At 43.6% G+C, this 17,649-nt stretch overlaps 1 protein-coding gene across 1 annotated transcript in view; it reads right to left on the minus strand.

Moving 5' to 3' along the window:
* Positions 1-17,649, minus strand: part of HDLBP (high density lipoprotein binding protein) — a 235,783-nt gene that overhangs the window by 217,711 nt on the left and 423 nt on the right. The gene's annotated exons all lie outside the window — the stretch shown is intronic.

The following is a 17,649-nucleotide window of genomic DNA, read 5'->3' on the forward strand; positions in this document are numbered from 1 at the left end:
CTGTGATAAAGGTAGCCCAGGTGCATTTAAATAAAGAGCAGACAGAGTTAAATGATTCCAAACTACCCATTTTAATTGAGTGAAGGAGTAACTTAGTGGTTAGAGCAACAGACTGTAAAGCAGGGAAGCCAAGGTTCAAATTCCATTGCTGCTCCTTTTGACCTTGGACAAATCACTTCACCCTCTACTATAGTACAAGATCCTTAACTCTGTCCTCGAGCTGCCCCCTATAGGCTGTGCTTGCATAGACCTACAAGGGCCAGGAGGAGGAAGCGGAGGTGGCCTGCAGCTTTCCTCCCATCGACCAACACAGAGGAAGAGAAAGGTTGCAGCAGCTAGCTGGCTCATTAGGTTGACATGAGCCAGAGCATGGAGGCATGGTTAGGATCTGAGGGGCTGGCCTGGGGGAAGGAGGAGGAGAGTGCTGGGGTTGGGGGGGCTAGGGTGCAGTTGTGGAAGGTGGTAGTCAGTATAGAAGAAATAAAAAGGGGGCCCTCTAGAAAAGCGGCCCTGGAACTGACAAGAGGGAAGAATTCTCCAGATCTAATCCTCACTGTCATGCAGGATCGGTGCGAGTGTTAACGGCGATGGAGCCACTTATCGATAGCAACCTTAACCTAATCAAATTTAACATAGCAGCTGAAGGGAAGACATTAAGGAAAACTATTTAAAGCATAAAAACATAATAGCAGAAAATGACCATGCAGCCAGTCTAGTCTGCCCGTCCACACCAACTATTCAGCTGCGCTAGCATTTAACTTTAAAGAAGGAGACTTAGCTAAAATGAGGAATTTAGTTAAAAAAAAACAAAACAAAACAACTTAAAGGAGCGGTTACAAATTTTAAAAGTTTGCATGAGGCATGGATGCTGTTTAAAAACACCATCTTGGAAGCCCAAACAAGATGTGTTCCATGCATTAGAAAAGGTAAAAAAGACCAGATGACTGCCAACATGGTTAAATGCTAAGATGAAAGAGGCTATTAAAGTCAAAAGACATCTTTCAAACATTAGAAAGGAAATCCAAATGAAGAAAATAGAAAAGAGCATAAGCACTGGCAAGTTATTTATTTATTTGTTTTTCTATACCGACATTCTATTCAAAATTTCACATCGGTTTACATACAACAGAACTGTCTCCAAGTAATATTTTGAAGACAAAATACAGTGTAACAGTTTAACAATGTAGAATATAAATAATTATAAGATCAATAAATTAAAATTACAAAAACCTAATTAACAACAAACCTATAGTGATTTGAATTTCACTGTTTCTAATGGAGGAAGGAAATTGTAGCGTGAAATTATTTAAAAAAAAAAAACCCAACAACAATTTTATGAGGGGAAAGCTTTCAAAAAAAGCCAAGTTTTACGGCTTTTTCTAAATGTTGATATAGAAGGGCAGTTCTAAGTGAAGTTGGAAGAGAGTTCCAGATATGGGTACCTATTATTGATGCAGCTCAAACTCTTGTGGATACTTGGTGAACTTCTTTATTGGAAGGAGTTGTATGCAAACCAGTGTCTGATGAATGGAGGTTTCTTGTAGAGATAAAAGACAACCGAGAGGAAATATGAGAGAGGTCTATAAAATAATGAGTGGGGTGAAATAGGAAACTGTTACCGTATTTATCCTTTCCAATAGTACTAGGACTAGAGGTCACTCCACAAAGATAATAGGTAGTGCTTTCAAAACAAATCGGAAAAAGTCACTTAGCACACAAATAAACTGTGGAATTTGTTGCCAGAGGATGTGGTGTAGCTGGATTTAAAAAAAAGTGTCTAGACAAGTTCTGGGAGGAAAAGTTCATAAACTACTATTAACTATGTAGACTTGGGAAAGTCATTGCTTATCCCTGGTTGTGAATGAGAAGGACTGGATCTATTCTTTGGGATCTATTGGGCACTTGTGACCTGAACTGGCCACTGTTGGAGACAGGATGCTGGGCTTGATGGCCTTGTGTCATGTGTTCTTAACCTGACATTAACCTGTAATATGAATTTAAGGCATAGGCTACACCTATACATTCATACATTGTCCTGTTAGATTTGCATAATATTTATAGCATAACATCATAGACTACATATAACTAGCTGCTCAAGTTCAAATAAATCAAGTATGTTGTCTATTGCAAATTATACACTTTTTTTTTTTTTTTTTTTAGCAAAACATATGTAAAATAGTGTGAGCTGTCTTTTGCCAGAGGACAGAATAGGCTGCACTCCTGCTATTCTTCTATAGACTTTATTATTTACAGCCAAATTAAACAACCAAAAGCCCACTTACTTCAGTAATGCTGGAAACAGAAATGCAGCAGTTGACAGATAAGTAATTTTTGCATAGATCTACTCTTATCCAGGACCTCTTTTTCCTTCTGGGCCCTGGCATCTTATCTTCTTCCCAGGGGAAATGTCCGCCAACCGGGTTTCTCTTGTGGCTGTCTTAAGTTGGACTAGACCAAATACCTGGTCTTGGACTTTTAGGCGGGTCTAACATCCACTTTTTTATAATATGTACATAATCAGAAAAGAGGCATCAAAATCAAGATGAGAAATATAGTACTTTTAGCAATCTCTTGAATCAGAGGAATCTTAAAATACAAACAAATTAGGCTTGTTCCTTAGCTCAGGCTGCAAGGCTGTGGTGCAAAAAAAATCAAGTCTGAATCTCTTATTCAAAGGGAACAATAGAATTCAGATGTTCCATGGAGACACTGCACAAGGGAAGACAACTGCTACTATTGTAGCTATTCAGTTGTCTGCTGAAGGACTGGCACTAAGGGAAAGTCTCAAACAGGACTCTGATCCAGCTGTTCTAGCCAGCGAGAGCACACGTCACTCAGTCTTGTCATCTGGGGTGGAGGGTGAACAAAGAAAAATAATAGTCGGAGGGGAAAAGCATATTTGCTTGCTTCTAAACAGGATTCTCCGTAGAGAGCAGGATGAATTAGCCATGTATGGGTGATGCCATACAACAGCATCAAATGGACCCATCCCTCCTAGCTTAGAAAGAGTTTTACTGAGCATGCACAATGGTTCCCCTGAGCCCTTCAATATTTTTGCAGAGGTCAACTTTCATGAGATAGTCGACTCTCCAGGGAGGAGGGTGGGCAAATAATAAAGCATGGCTTTTTCATCTTGTTTTCTATGGAGAACCCTGTTTACAGGTAAGTAAACTTACTTCTCCATCAACAAGCAGGAATGAATTAGCCATAAAACGTGGGGAGTCCCAAACTGAGGGTTGCACAGAGGAGCACTTACTGACTAAGCAACCCAGCCCCGCCAGTAGAGAGTGGACGAGCTGCGCAAAGCTACATGACCAAAACTACTCTTATCTCGTGACAAGCTGTCCAGACAATAGTGTGATGTAAAAGTGTGCACAGATGACAAAGTTGCAGCTTTGCAGTTATCTTCAATTGAAGCAGCTTTGAGATAAGTCACTGAAGCCACCATGGTTCTCACTTGATGAGCCTTGACAAGAGTCTGAAATCTGTAAGCCAGCCAGCACATAACAGTGCACAATATAGCTCGCTCTCCAGTTTGACTGAGTTCTCTTGCAACTGCTACTCTCAGTCTTTTAGGATCAAAAGATACAAACAGCCGAGAAGCCAAACAATGAGGCTGAATCCTTCTCAAGTAGTAAGCCAAGTCTCTCTTGCAGCCCAAGGAATGAAGAGCCTTCTTGCTGTTATGCGCATGAGGCTTTGTAAAGAAGGTTGGAAGAAAATGAATAATGTGAAAAGCTGACATCACTTTTGGAAGAAAATTGGGGTGAGTACGTAGGAGATATGGTTAATAAAAGACCTGTGGTGGTAATTCAATGACAGTCAAGTGGACATGTTGGCTACCAAAAAACAAGCACCTTCCATGTGAGAAACATCAAAGTAGCTGATTCCAGAGGTCAAATGGAGGCTTTATAAGCGGAGTCAAGATGACATTAAGATCCTAAGGCACTGGAGATGTTACATTTACCCAGTCAATTTTGGAGTAATTGAAATCTCCCATTATTATTGCACGACCAATTTGGTTAGCTTCCCTAATTTCTCTTAGCATTTCATCATCTGTCTCATCATTTTGGCCAGGAGGATGGTAGTATACTCCTATTGCTGCTATACTCTTCCCAGATATACATGGGATTTCTACCCATTTAGTCATTTGCAGGATCCTTATCCTGTTGGACTCTATGCCATCCCACATATAAAGCACCACCCCCACCCAGTTGCTCCACCCTATCATTGTGATATAATTTATACCCTGGAATAGCACTATCCCACCATGTTTCTGGGATGCCAATTAAGTCAATCTCATCATTTACTGCTATGCACTTTAACATTCCCAACTTACTTCTTATACTTCTGGAACTGACATACAGACATTTCAAAGTGTGCTTTTTGTTTGTATTAACAACCTGCTTTTCAGTCGATAGGGATAATTTGGAATCTTTTAGAACATGTAATTCTTTACTTATAGGCTCATGAACTACGTTTACTCTTATTGGAACCTCTCTATTGGGATTCCCTAACTCTCCTACTTCATTGGTTTCATTCGAAGATACCTCCCTCCAAACCATGCGCTGCTGGACGACTGTTGGCTTTCCCCTTTGTTGTAGTTTAAAAGTTGCTCTGGGTGGAACTCAGAGTTACGACCCAGGAAAAAGATCTGGGCATCATAGTGGATAATACTTTAAAATCGTCGGCTCAGTGTGCTGCAGCAACCAAAACAAACAGAATGTTAGCAATTATTAGAAAGGGAATGGCAAACAAAATGGAGTATGTCATAATGCCTCTGTATCGCTCAAGGGTTAGACCACACCTTGAATACTGTGTGCAATTCTGGGTGCCCTTCTAAAAAAAGATACAGTTGCACTAGAGGAAGTACAGAGAAGGGATGATACAAAATTATTCAGAGTAGTTAAATCACAAGCGGATTGTGATACATTACAGGAGAACCTTGTAAGACTGGAAGATTGGGAATCCAAATGGCAGATGAAATTTAATGTGGACAAGTGCAAGGTGTTGCATATAGGGAAAAATAACCCTTGCTGTAGTTACACAATGTTAGGTTCCATATTAGGAGCTACCACCCAGGAAAAAGATCTAGGCATCATAGTGGATAATACTTTAAAATGGTCGGCTCAGTGTGCTGCAGCAGTCAAAAAAGCAAACAGAATGTTAGGAATTATTAGGAAGAGAATGGTTAATAAAACGGAAAATGTCATAATGCCTCTGTATCGCTCCATGGTGAGACCGCACCTTGAATTCTGTGTACAATTCTGGTTGCCGCATCTCAAAAAAGATATCATTGCGATGGAGAAGGTACAGAAAAGGGCAACCAAAATAATAAAGGGGATGGAACACTCCCCTTTGAGGAAAGGCTGAAGAGGTTAGGGCTGTTCAGCTTGGAGAAGAGATGGCTGAGGGGGATATGATAGAGGTCTTTAAGATCATGAGAGGTCTTGAACAAGTAGATGTGAATCGGTTATTTACACTTTCGAATAATAGAAGGACTAGGGGCATTCCATGAAGTTAGCAAGTAGCACATTTAAGACTAATAGGAGAAAATTCTTTTTCACTCAATGCACAATAAAGGTCTGGAATTTGTTGCCAGAGGATGTGGTTAGTAGGGATGTGAATTGTTTTGAACGATTAAAATTATCGTCAGATAATTTTAAAATCGTCCAAAATCGTTAGAGTGCATGATACAATACAAATGCCCCCGATTTATCGTCAGGGGCATTTGTATTGTATCGTTAAATAGGGCACGGGAAAACCGGCACACCAAAAAAACCCTAAAAGCCACCCCGAACTTTTAAAACACATCCCCCACCCTCCCGAACCCCCCCAAAATGTTTTAAATTACCTGGGGTCCAGTGGGGGGGTCCCGGCGCGATCTCCCTCTCTCTGGCCACGACTGCGTTAAGAGAAATGGCGCCGGTGGCCCTTTGCCCTTATCATGTGACAGGGCAAAGGTAGCGCCGGCGCCATTTTGAAGATTGGCAATACGGCCCGCGTGCAGGAGGTCGCTCCCGGACCCCCGCTGGACTTTTGGCAAGTCTTGTGGGGGTCAGGAGGCCCCCCCAAGCTGGTCAAAAGTCCTTGGGGGTCCAGCGGGGGTCCGGGGGCGATCTCCTGCACGCGTGACGTCGGGAGCCAGAAACCAAAATGGCGCCGGCGCTACCTTTGCCCTGTCACATGATAAGGGCAAAGGGCCACCGGCGCCATTTCTCTTAACGCAGTCGTGGCCAGAGAGAGGGAGATCGCGCCGGGACCCCCCCACTGGACCCCAGGTAATTTAAAACATTTTGGGGGGGTTCGGGAGGGTGGGGGATTTGTTTTAAAGATTCGGGGTGGGTTTTAGGGTTTTTTTGGTGTGCCGGTTTTCCTGCCCTCCCCCGATTTACGATTTTTAACGATTTAAAAAAAAAAAAAAAAACCACGACGATCAGATTTCTCTCCCCCCCCAGCCAAAATCGATCGTTAAGACGATCGATCACACGATTCACACCCCTAGTGGTTAGTGCAGTTAGTGTAGCTGGGTTCAAAAAAGGCTCGGATATGTTTTTGGAGGAGAAGTCCATTAACTGCTATTAATCAAGTTTACTTAGGGAATAGCCACTACTATTAATTGCTTCAGTAGCATGGGATCTTCTTAGTGTTTGGGTAATTGCCAGGTTCTGGTGGCCTGGTTTGGCCTTTGTTGGAAACAGGATGCTGGGCTTGATGGACCCTTGGTCTGACCCAGCATGGCAATTTCTTATGGTCTAAGGGCTACTAAAATGATAAAGGGCGTGGAATGGCTCCCCTATGAGGAAAGGCTAAAAAGATTAGGACTGATCAGCTTGAAAAAGAGATGGCCTGGGGCGGGGGGGGGGGGGGGGGGGGTGGAGATGATAAGAGATCTACAAAATCATGAAAGGTCTTGAATGGATACATGTGAAATGGTTAATTACTTTTTCGGATAATACAAGGACTAGGGTCATTCCATGAAGTTAGAAAGTAGCACATTTAAAACAAATCAGAGAAAGTTCTTTTTCACTCAGCACATAATGAAGCTCTGAAATTCTTTGTCAGAGGATGTGATTAAGGCAGCTAGGTAGCTGGGTTTAAAAAAGGGTTGGATAAGTTCTTGGAGGAGAAGTCCATAAAGTGCTATTATGATACGAATCTCCGTGAATGCCGGTATAGAAAAACTCAAATAAATAAATAAATAAATAAATAAATAAATAAATAAATAATCAATAGGGAATAGCCACTGATTGTTGCTAGCTTAATAGTATGGATTTATTTAATGTTTGGATACTTGCCAGGTACTTACAACTTGGATTGGCCTCTGATGGAGACTGTATACTGGGTTTGATGGACCCTTAGTCTAACCCAATATGGCATATCTTATGTTCTTATCAATAACTGTAAAGCTTGGTGATGCAGATGAATTTACCTCTTATACTACCGTATGTGAAGGTTCTTTTATTGTATGGCGTATAACAGACACAAGCCTGCAGCTTTCTGACTCTCGTAGGTGAGGTAATTGCGATGAGGAATGCTACTTTCCACGTCAGGAGTGCAAGAGAATCCATCTGCAGTGGCACAAAAGGTAGCTTCATGAGTTTAGAAGACATTATCACATAGAAGTGGAGGTTTCTGTGTTGGGAGCTTAATTTGGCACAAACTCTTCATGAATCTCAATATCAGTAGATGAGTAGAGATGGATTTAGCATTTACCTGAACATGGGAAGCTGCTAATGCTTTCACCAACTATGTTACGAAGACCCAAGTCAGAAAAAAGGAATAAGTAAGCGAGCAAGTGTTTGGGCTCACAATAAAATGGGTCCAAGTTTTTCTGTTGGTACCATTTGGAATAACTAATCCATTTCAAGGGGTAGCTAATTCTGGTGGATGGCTTTCTATCTGGAATCAAAATGTCTTTGATTGCTCTACTGAAAGAGAGACAAGCAACTACTAAGAGTTCAACATCTAAGCCATGAGACTGATGAACAGAAGGTGTGCTTTCATCCTAAGTCAACGATGTAGGTTCAGTCCATGGATATTTGGGGGGATTGCTGGGAAGCTGTAGGAGACATGCAAACCATGTTTACATGGGCCATGCTGGAGCTATAAGAATCAAATGAGCATGGTCTTGGTACAGATTCTGCACTGCTGCGACAATGAGCGATACTGGTGAAAAGTGTCTATGATGCTTGTGCCCCAATCGAGAAGGAAGGCACACTGAGTCAGTCTGAGATCATTGGGTAGAATTAAGGAAAAAAATTGATCTAGTTTTTTGTTCTGTTCTGGACACAAACAGTTCAGTCGACGGCCAATTGGCTGTTGACTGTCACAAAGAACACTAATGCAATCAGAATACTCTGAACCACCAGCATGCTGGAGACTTCTGGAAGATAGGTGGCTATTAGGAAAGGCCAGTGTCTAGTGCACACTGCCAAATCTTTAATGCTTTCTTGCAGTGAGGCCATATTGTACTTCCCTGTATGCTGACCTAAAACATAGCAACCTGGTAGGCTGTTTGATTTAAGTTGCCCTTCCCCTGATAAGAGTGCTTCTGACCACTATTAATGCCAGAATATTGATCTGAAAAGTGGCTCACCTCATGAGACCAAGTACACTGGGAACGAATTGATCCAATGTGAGCATCCTCTTTGTTTGTTGCTAGTGAGACTTGTTTGTTACTAGTGAGACTTGTTGAGGGAGAAAGCAGAGAGGTACTCCATCCTGACGCACTGGGCTTTATCCTCAGTGTAAATTTTGCTTTGGAAATTTTGATTAAGTTTGATAATGCCTGGGTCAGCTGATCTTATTGAAAATGGATACTCTTGTGTAGATAATGGATATTAAAGGTGGATCAGTAGGACCACATGCAGTGGTCACCACCATATGACTTAACACGAGTACTGCTCTGTTTGTTGTGTTGAGAGGTCAGTAATTTGTGTATGTGGAAAATTATGGTGTACATTTGATCCATCACCAGAAATGCTCTCTCCATGTGCCAATGGATTTCATTCTCTGAGCAGGTAGAAGATTTTACTTTTCAAAACTGACCAGAAAAAAAACAAATCTTGTAAAAGATGGAGCATCTTGTATAGGGAAAAAACAATGCCTTTTCTTGAGAGCTTGCTGTATCTAGCTAGCTGGCCAGGTACGGGGAAAAAAGTGAATCCCCTGATGACACAATTGTGCAGCTAATAGTGCAAGGCACCTGATAAAAACTTTCAGAGCTACCAGGAAGGCAAACAGGAGTACCTTGTACTGGTAATAGGAAGAATGCCCCATGAAGTGACTGCAGCACCAATGGAAAGGATTAATTGGTATATGACCATATGCATCCCACACATCCATTCTTGCTTTTGGATGTAAAGAGGAAGTGTGCTGCTGGAATTCATTATGAATTCATCTTAAAGTAGATGTTTGCTCAATGGTGTGAGAACTAGAATGGGCCTCAATCCTCCTGATTTCTTGGGGATAAGGAAATATTGGGAATAGAAATCCTGTCTATGCTAGGATGCAGGGACTGGTTCTGTTGTTGTTAGTGAAGAAGCAATTGCACTTCTTGTCGCAGCTACATCAAGTGACACAAATGCGGATCAAGGTTTGAGCAGTGTGAAGGGGATGGTAGCTAGTAGAACGCATCCAGTAACCAGACTCCACAATTTGGAGGATCTAGAGGTTCTTGGTTATCTAGTGCCTCAACTCCAAGAAGATTTGGGTTCCGTCTCTCACCAGAATAGAGTTCAAAGGAATAAAAAACTGGGGCCAGATATATGCCAATTGTAGTCTTTGCTGATGGCGCTTACACTGCCGGGGTCTGACCAAAAGTAGCTGCTGATACCAGGCTCGACGAGGCAGTAGGAGGTACTGCTGAAAAAGTCGGAATGGACTCCCAGGGAAAAAATGACCATATAAGTGTAGAAGGCAGTTGGGGACCCTTGAGAGGGTAGATTGCTACATTCAGTTCCCAACTGTCACTGAAACCGATGTGGTAACCTTCCATGGAACTCATCTCAGCTCCTACTCACCCTCAGCCACATCACACACCAAGTTGCAGTTGAAGCTAAGGAGGCATTGTTGTGTTCCGCGGCCGTCCGCAGCCGCAATCCCCTACCTGACCCGCAACAGTGGGGACGCCGCGGCAGCATCAGGAAGGCCGCGGGAGTCCAGCCCCAGTCGCCCCCGCACACCGGCACGGACCATCGCGGTGACTGCCGGGTTGAGAGGCGTCCCTGCTCCTCCCTCGCTGCGTCTGGCCGCTTTCTTCCGCAGCCGGGAATCCAAGATGGCCACCATGTTCTTAGGCGTGAGGCCGCGCCTCCTTACAGAATTTAAAGGGGCCTCGTCCCCCAAATTGACTTCACCTGTGCCTGATGGGCCAGGCACAGGGAAGTATATAAGGAGATTGCCCAATGTCATTCCTCGACTTGGCAACTTCGTTGTTCGAGTCTGCTTGCTTTGGTGAGTTCACCGGTTCCTCGAGTTCCTGATTCCTGGTTCCTGCTTCTTCTCGGTGATTCCTCGGTGTGTGATTTCGGACTTGCAAGTGGTGATTCTTCAGTGTGTGACTTTGGACTGGCTAGCAGTGATTCTTTGGTGTGTGACCTCGGACTGGCGAGCGGACCTCGGACTGGCGAGCGGCGATCCTCTGGTACTAGACCTCGGACTTCTTCCGGACCACCCGTCTTCAAGGGCCCACCTAAGTCCCAGCGGCCCAGGTCCCTACGGGCTCCTCCAGGGGGGACTGCGGGCTTCCAGTGGCAAAGATCCAGTTGGCCCTTGCACCGACCTCATGCCTCCTCGACCTCTCATGCATAAGCAGAATAAACGCGGACCAAAAGGACGAGTCTGAGTCCGAGGCCTCTTCTTCCTCCCCCTCAGAGGGATGTGGAGAGAAAGCCCCCATGGCAGAAACGCGACTGTCCCCCTTGGGACCCCCCCGCTGCGGGGATAACCTCGGCGGAGGGTCGTCTCCCCCTCACACGCCAGCAACCCGCCTGCCGCGGCTTCCCTCGGACCTAAAATGGCCGCCATTCCCGCTGAAAACGCCGGCGAAGAAAACAAAATGGCGCCTGGACCCAGCGTCCCCGAAGCCGGCCCCGCACTAATCGCCGGCCTGCCAACCTCGGACCGGCGCATACCTGCCTGCTGCCCCGGGACCCTGCCGGCGTCACGGACCCCCCCTCCCCGCCGGAAACCCATGACGAACACAGACTGTCCCTTTACAGCCGCGTTGCTGTGGACCCGCAGGCCTGACATGCAGCTCTCCGCGGCATCGCGGCCCCCGACGAGGAAAAAAGGCTAGGCACAGTACAAAAAAGAAAAGATATCCCCGGCGATGGCGGTCCTCTACCTCCCCCCTCACAGGAACAGGACAGGAGAGACGAGGCACAGACAACAGAAGAAAAAAAACAGGCAGTACTTTTTTTTTTTTTTAACACACAGACGCAGTTACCGGTAAATCAGGTCCGGGTCCAGCTGGGGGGAGGGAACCGGGCACCCCGATGTCACCCCCAGCCCTGATAGACGCTGACAGTGGAGCTACCCCACGTAACAGCAGCCTCAACCAGAGGGGATGGTCCCCTCAGGACCTCACTACCCTCTGGGAGGCAGGCTCGGTGACCAGCAGGCAAGCCTCTGCAGTCCGAACCCCAATCCGTCGGCTTCCTACTCTCAAACTGCTTTCTCTTCCTTTTTTTTTTTTTTTTACACACTAACTACCACCTAAATCTAGGCCTCAGCACAGACTGTAGGTTTGGCACCCTCTCCACCTGCTAGGAGACAGAAGAATACTGCCGGACTGTAGGTGGCACCAGCCTAGATAAGGCGGAGTTTTTGTTTGTAAACTTCTGTCTCCATCTGCTAGAGGGGGGGCCAAACCCAGGAGTCTGGACTGATCTGGGTACGTACAGGGAAAGATAGGTTCCTGGAAAGCCTCTGAAACCTCTCCTTCCAAGGTCAAGCCAGTTTTTTCAATCCCTGTGGATCCCTCAGCTCCTCCGAAGGAAACTTGCAGCCCTGACATTTCCAGATAGCTAAGTGGAGCTGTTCCCGTGGCTGCAATACCTCCTATCCTTGATTCCATTGTCATGCTAAAATCATCACCTGGGGTCCACTCCTGTCTCTTTGAAATATGGACTTCCCACAACCAGATCAGCTGGCTTCCTCCAAACTCATAGTAGTATCTATGGCCAGGCACAATTGCAGCTTTCTTTCCCCTGCCAGCTCTCCCACCAGCCCAACATTTGAGGCAACAGGCACAGTCTGCCCATAGAACAGACATTGATTTGATGGGCCTAGGAGTAGAGACCATCCCGGAGTCAGATGAAAAGATTCTGGTCTTGCTTTTCCTTTTAACCACTGAAAGAAAAGTACAAAAAAGGTAAAAGCAGCACTAAAGAACAAGAGAGAGAGCATCCTCCATCTTGCTTTGCCCCTATAGTCATTCAAATCACATCATCTTGTTTAATAGATTGAAATAATGGGCCTTCATGGAATCATAAGCTCTCTTACTGACTGCAGAAGGGCATTACATGTGCCCGGTCTCCACTGATTAGATAAGTGAAATCACACCTTACTGTAACTAAGAAACCCCTGACTGGACATTGAAGCCAGGCATGCTAGATTATTGGCAGGCTGTGATACCTTCTTCAGATGTATCATGTGAAGAAAAGACTCATTTGGTTTTCAAAGTTCACATGCATCATCTTTTATCCAACAGAAGACATCAGTACTTTCATAAGAACACAAGAACATAAAAAATGCCATATTGGGTCAGACCAAGGGTCCATCAAGTCCAGCATTCTGTTTCCAACAGTAGCCAATCAAAGTCACAAGTACTTGGCAAGTACCCAAACATTAAATAGATCCCAAGCTACTTTTCCTTATCAAGCAGTTTATGGACTTCTCCTCTAGGAACTTATTCAAACCTTTTTTAAAACCAGTTACACTAACTGCCGTAACCACATCCTCTGGCAATGAATTCCAGAGCTTAAATTATGAGCTGAGTGAAAACGAATTTTCTCCGATTTGTTTTAAATGAGCTACTTGCTAACTTCATGGATTGCCACCTAGTCCTTATATTGACTGAGAGAGTAAACAATCAATTTACATCAACCCTTTCAGGATTTTGTAGATCTCTATTATATCCCCCTTCAGCTGTCTTTTCCAAGCTGAACAGCCCTAACCTCATTAGCCTTTCCCCTTAGGGGAGCCATTCCATCCACTTTATCATTTTGGTCACCCTTCTTTGTACTTTCTCCAGTGCAACTATATCTTTTTTGAGATGTGGCAACCAGAACTGCACGCAGTATTCAAGGTGCAGTCTCAACATGGAGCGATACAGAGGCATTATGACATCCACCGTTTAAGTCTCATTCCCTTTCTAATAATTCCTAACATTCTGTTTGTTTGTTTTTTTACTTCCACAGCACACTGAGCCGATGATTTCAATGTATTATCCACTATGATGCCCAGATCTCTTTCCTGGGTGGTAATTCCTAATATGAAGCCTAACATCATATAACTATAGCAAGGATTATTGTTTATTGGGTTCCATTTCTACTGTATATGATTGATAGAGCTACTACATTTCTCCACCACAATTCAAACATACTAAATATTTCCCTATGGAGAAAATAGCAGAAACTCTCTGGCTAGAACATCTGACCTAAAAGGCAAGTGTCTTTCTTTGTGCCTCCATGTATCTTCCTTCTATTCTTCCTCCTTTGTGGTAAGTCACCCCCACAAAGCACCATATTGTGTTTCTGTTTAGCTAAAACTAAATCAATTTTCTGAAAGGAAAAATAAAGCTTAAGACCTAAAACATTTGGTTTTATATTTTGCATATAAAAATAAAGAACATTTGAGGCCAAGTGTACTAAGTAAGCCTTTTTCCCATACATCTGGCCTTTAACAGAGTCATAAAGATTTCTTTCTAACATGCTGGACCTGACCCATAGTTTCAGTTAAAAGAAAGCTAGAAATCCTTCTGCCTTCCTGTTCTTTGCACAATACATAAGTTTAATGTTTCTTGTTGGTATACTGTATGTGTTTCATTGTAAATATACAATTGTGAACTTAAAAAGCAATCTGACAACCCAAACACCAAAAGTGAAACAGATGAATAACTAAAGCTAAGCTCAAGTTATCAAAGCTAAGAACTACTAGACAATCACACACACACAGATAGATATATATAGATATATAGATAGATAGATAGATAAAGATATTTCAATTTCAAAATTGCTGAACTGTAAATGCTGAAACCTCATTTGAATACTGGGTTCTATTATTGAACTATTAAGATGATACTGAAATTGCCTTACAGCTTTAGTCAGAAACTGAGGAACTCTCAGGTTTACAGATGTTTCTTTCACACAATTTCCAGTGCTGCACATGTTGAACTTCTCTTTGATTGATCACTAAATGGTCTGAGTAGAGGAGCTGCCCTTTTTTAACTATACAATTGCTTACTGGTCAAACAACAAAGGAAGACAAGTATCTTCTAATAAGCTACTGTTGTTTCACACCATGGTATATTAACTAAATAGGTTATTCAAATAAAGATATAGTTTATTCTTGATCTTTCTAAAGAATACCACCTTAGTTCTGTCCTGAGAATTTGTTAATTCAGTACAGTCCCACTCACATCCCTACTAATGTATCTTAACCTTGATCTTCAGAACCTCTGTCATTCCATCACCGAGCTCCATCCTGCAGCAATCTCAATTATTCCAGTACTGAGACCCACACAAAGTTCTGCCAATGTACCTCAGTCCTGATCTGTATCACAACTTCCATTTCCAGTACTGAGATCCACATATGAAGCTCAGTCCTAACTTTCAATATTCTCTGCTGTTCCAGTCTTGAGATCCTCACACAGCTACAATTGTAGGAATCTTAGAACACAAATATCATTGCAGGAATTTTGGAACAGGATACATAAACTAGAACAAGGCTAAGATACTTAAGACTAGAACAAAGTTTGGAAATCAAGAAACAAATGGATAGCACACCATATAGTGGACATCAAGAGGACTGTTGGACCAGCCCTGTGTATCTTCTGCACATGCCTTATATACTACTGGGAATGCGAGGCACACATAGTACTAGACCAATCAGGAGATTGCAAGAGTATGTCTGACTTTCCCAGGAAACAGGCCAAATACACCAAAACTCCCATGAAAGTCAGCAGCCTCCACAGCCTTGTGGCAAATTCATAGCCTAGAAGTTCCAAGATTGTGGGCTTTGTTGATCTTGACAGTGGGGAATGTGCTCTGATGATCGGAGGAGGAAGGGGTAATCTTATGCCATCTCATGTAGATCTAGGATGTGCTATATAAAGCTGCGGTGGTAGAGTGGCTGCTAGAATCGGAAAGTTAGACAGAGTAGAATGCTTTGAGAATTTCAAAGATCTAGATTTTTCATATTTAGATGAATGAATCACATCAAAGAATCTGGAGTGATGTGTTGATGGAAGAACCAATTGCATCATACGAGGGAGCCTGAGTGCTTCGATCCAGGTGCCTGAGTAGAGTAGTACAGTATGTCAGCGTCAAATGCTTCAGTGCATCATGCTCTGAATGCTTCCATGCACCATGCATTGAGTGCTTTGATGCATCATGCATCAAGTTCGTCAATGCATCGTCCGTTGAGTGAGGTGATGTGCCAGGCTTCAATTCCTTTGATGTTCTGTGCATCGAGTATTGCGTTTCGTGGTTCGCAGGGGTCTCCCAATGCTATACTTCTCATCCCAACACAGCCAGGCCTCTTTCGTAAATGCGAAAAAAACAAAAACAAGACCAATGCCTTGGAAAGTAAATTTATTCAAAACAATAATGCCCGCCCGACTCTGACCGAGTTTCACCTTTCGGCTGCATCAGGGGCTCTTATAGTTGTGTACTTGCACACTTGGACAGTGTTGAAAAACTCAACTGTTTAAAGTGTTTATGATTTGATTTTGGAAATCACATTAGATTCCCATCTTGGTGGTTAATCAATAATTAATGCTTCCCCTTATGATGTAAATTCTGTAAACAGTTATCCTGCCAGTCAGTAATAGTCAAAACGCCAAGTTGGTTTAAGAAGTCTTTCTATCCGCAGTTGATAATGTGAATATCAGCGGGAAGAGCTTTAAAAAATTTTTTAAAACCCGAAGATGATACAATGCAGTCTGTGATCCAAAACGTAGTGAAGTGGATTTGCCTCAACTACGTTTTGGATCACAGACTGCATTGTATCATCTTCGGGTTTTAAAATAATTTTAAAGCTCTTCCTGCTGATATTCACATTATCCCTCATCCTCTCCCTCAGATACTTGGCCTTGATCCTTGCCTGGACTCTCGACCTACCTGAATGCTGCCTGCCTTGACCCTTGCCTGGACTCGACTCCCCTGAATGCTACCTGTCCCTGACCATAGCATGCCCTTGGACCATAGCCATAATCTTCAGTAGAGACCTTTGCCTAAATCCTGCCAACCAAGGCACCCAAAGGCTCAACCCGAGGGGAACATAGGCTGGTAAAGGTGAAGCTCCTGACCAGTCTCTGCTTTTCCTGGGTCCACCTGCTGGTGGTGGGGCTCCTCCCTTCAGGTACAGCCAATCTTACCCCCAGCCCAAGGGAACACAGACACAACACGAGTGCATTGGGGATTCTTGTGTTGAGTGGCCCAGTGCAGAATGTGCCAGATATTTCGACGCAGCTTGTGCTGATAATGGCTGTGTCAACATGGCACCAGCACTGAGGCACCCTGTTTTGAGTACTCGGTTTTTTGGTGCAGGTTCCAATGGATCTAGTGTCTATTGATTCTTGGACGCAGGATGGTTGCCTGTATTCGACCACGCAGCTTTGGCCTGTACTGATGTGGGAGTCTTAGAGGAGCTTCCATGCTGTTTTTTTTCCAGCAAAGCAGATGACGCTGCACTGCAGAAGGAGGATCTGCTGCAACTCCTTAGAGATTTATGTAGCTGTTTAATACGGTGCACCCTGGATCATTGTGAGCACAGGGACATCCTGTCTGCAGGCATATCAGTTCTACTGGCCATGCTCCAGACCCAAGTAGATATAGCAGAGTTTGTGACCATTGGTAATGGACCTGCATTGGTTCTTTCTTCTGCAACATTTTGGGGCAAGTGAATCATTCCAGGTAGGCAAGTGAGATTGAAAATGGCTGCCACAACTTTGGTTGAAGATGGAGTGGATGAACAATATCGATTGGGATTTGGATTTAATTACTTGTTTTTCCAAATCTATGCTCAAGTCGAGTCCCTTCCCAAAGGGTTTACGATCTAAACTGGTGCCTGAGGCAGTGAAGAGCAAAGTAACTTGCTTAAGACTACAAGCAGTTAAAGGAAGAAACGGGATTTGAACCTTGACGTTCCTATTTCTCATCCCAAATTTACTGTTGGGACAGGCACAGTAATGCTGCTCATTATTGGCATGGCTTGTAAGGATAAACCAAGCCAGAGGCAGATAGCTGGCTCTTTCAGTCTTAGTTTCCTACTGTTTTCACAGTAGATACAGAAATAAGTATTCACGTACATTTAATCCAGTATTAATTTCACCTGGAGTAACTAATCTATAAATGAGACAATTTCCCTGGATGGAATTTGTTCTCCAATGTCCTAGTGTAAACACCAGAAGCAGCTAGC

The sequence above is a fragment of the Rhinatrema bivittatum genome, chromosome 9 (genome assembly GCF_901001135.1).
Source record: "Rhinatrema bivittatum chromosome 9, aRhiBiv1.1, whole genome shotgun sequence".
Classification (NCBI taxonomy): domain Eukaryota; kingdom Metazoa; phylum Chordata; class Amphibia; order Gymnophiona; family Rhinatrematidae; genus Rhinatrema; species Rhinatrema bivittatum.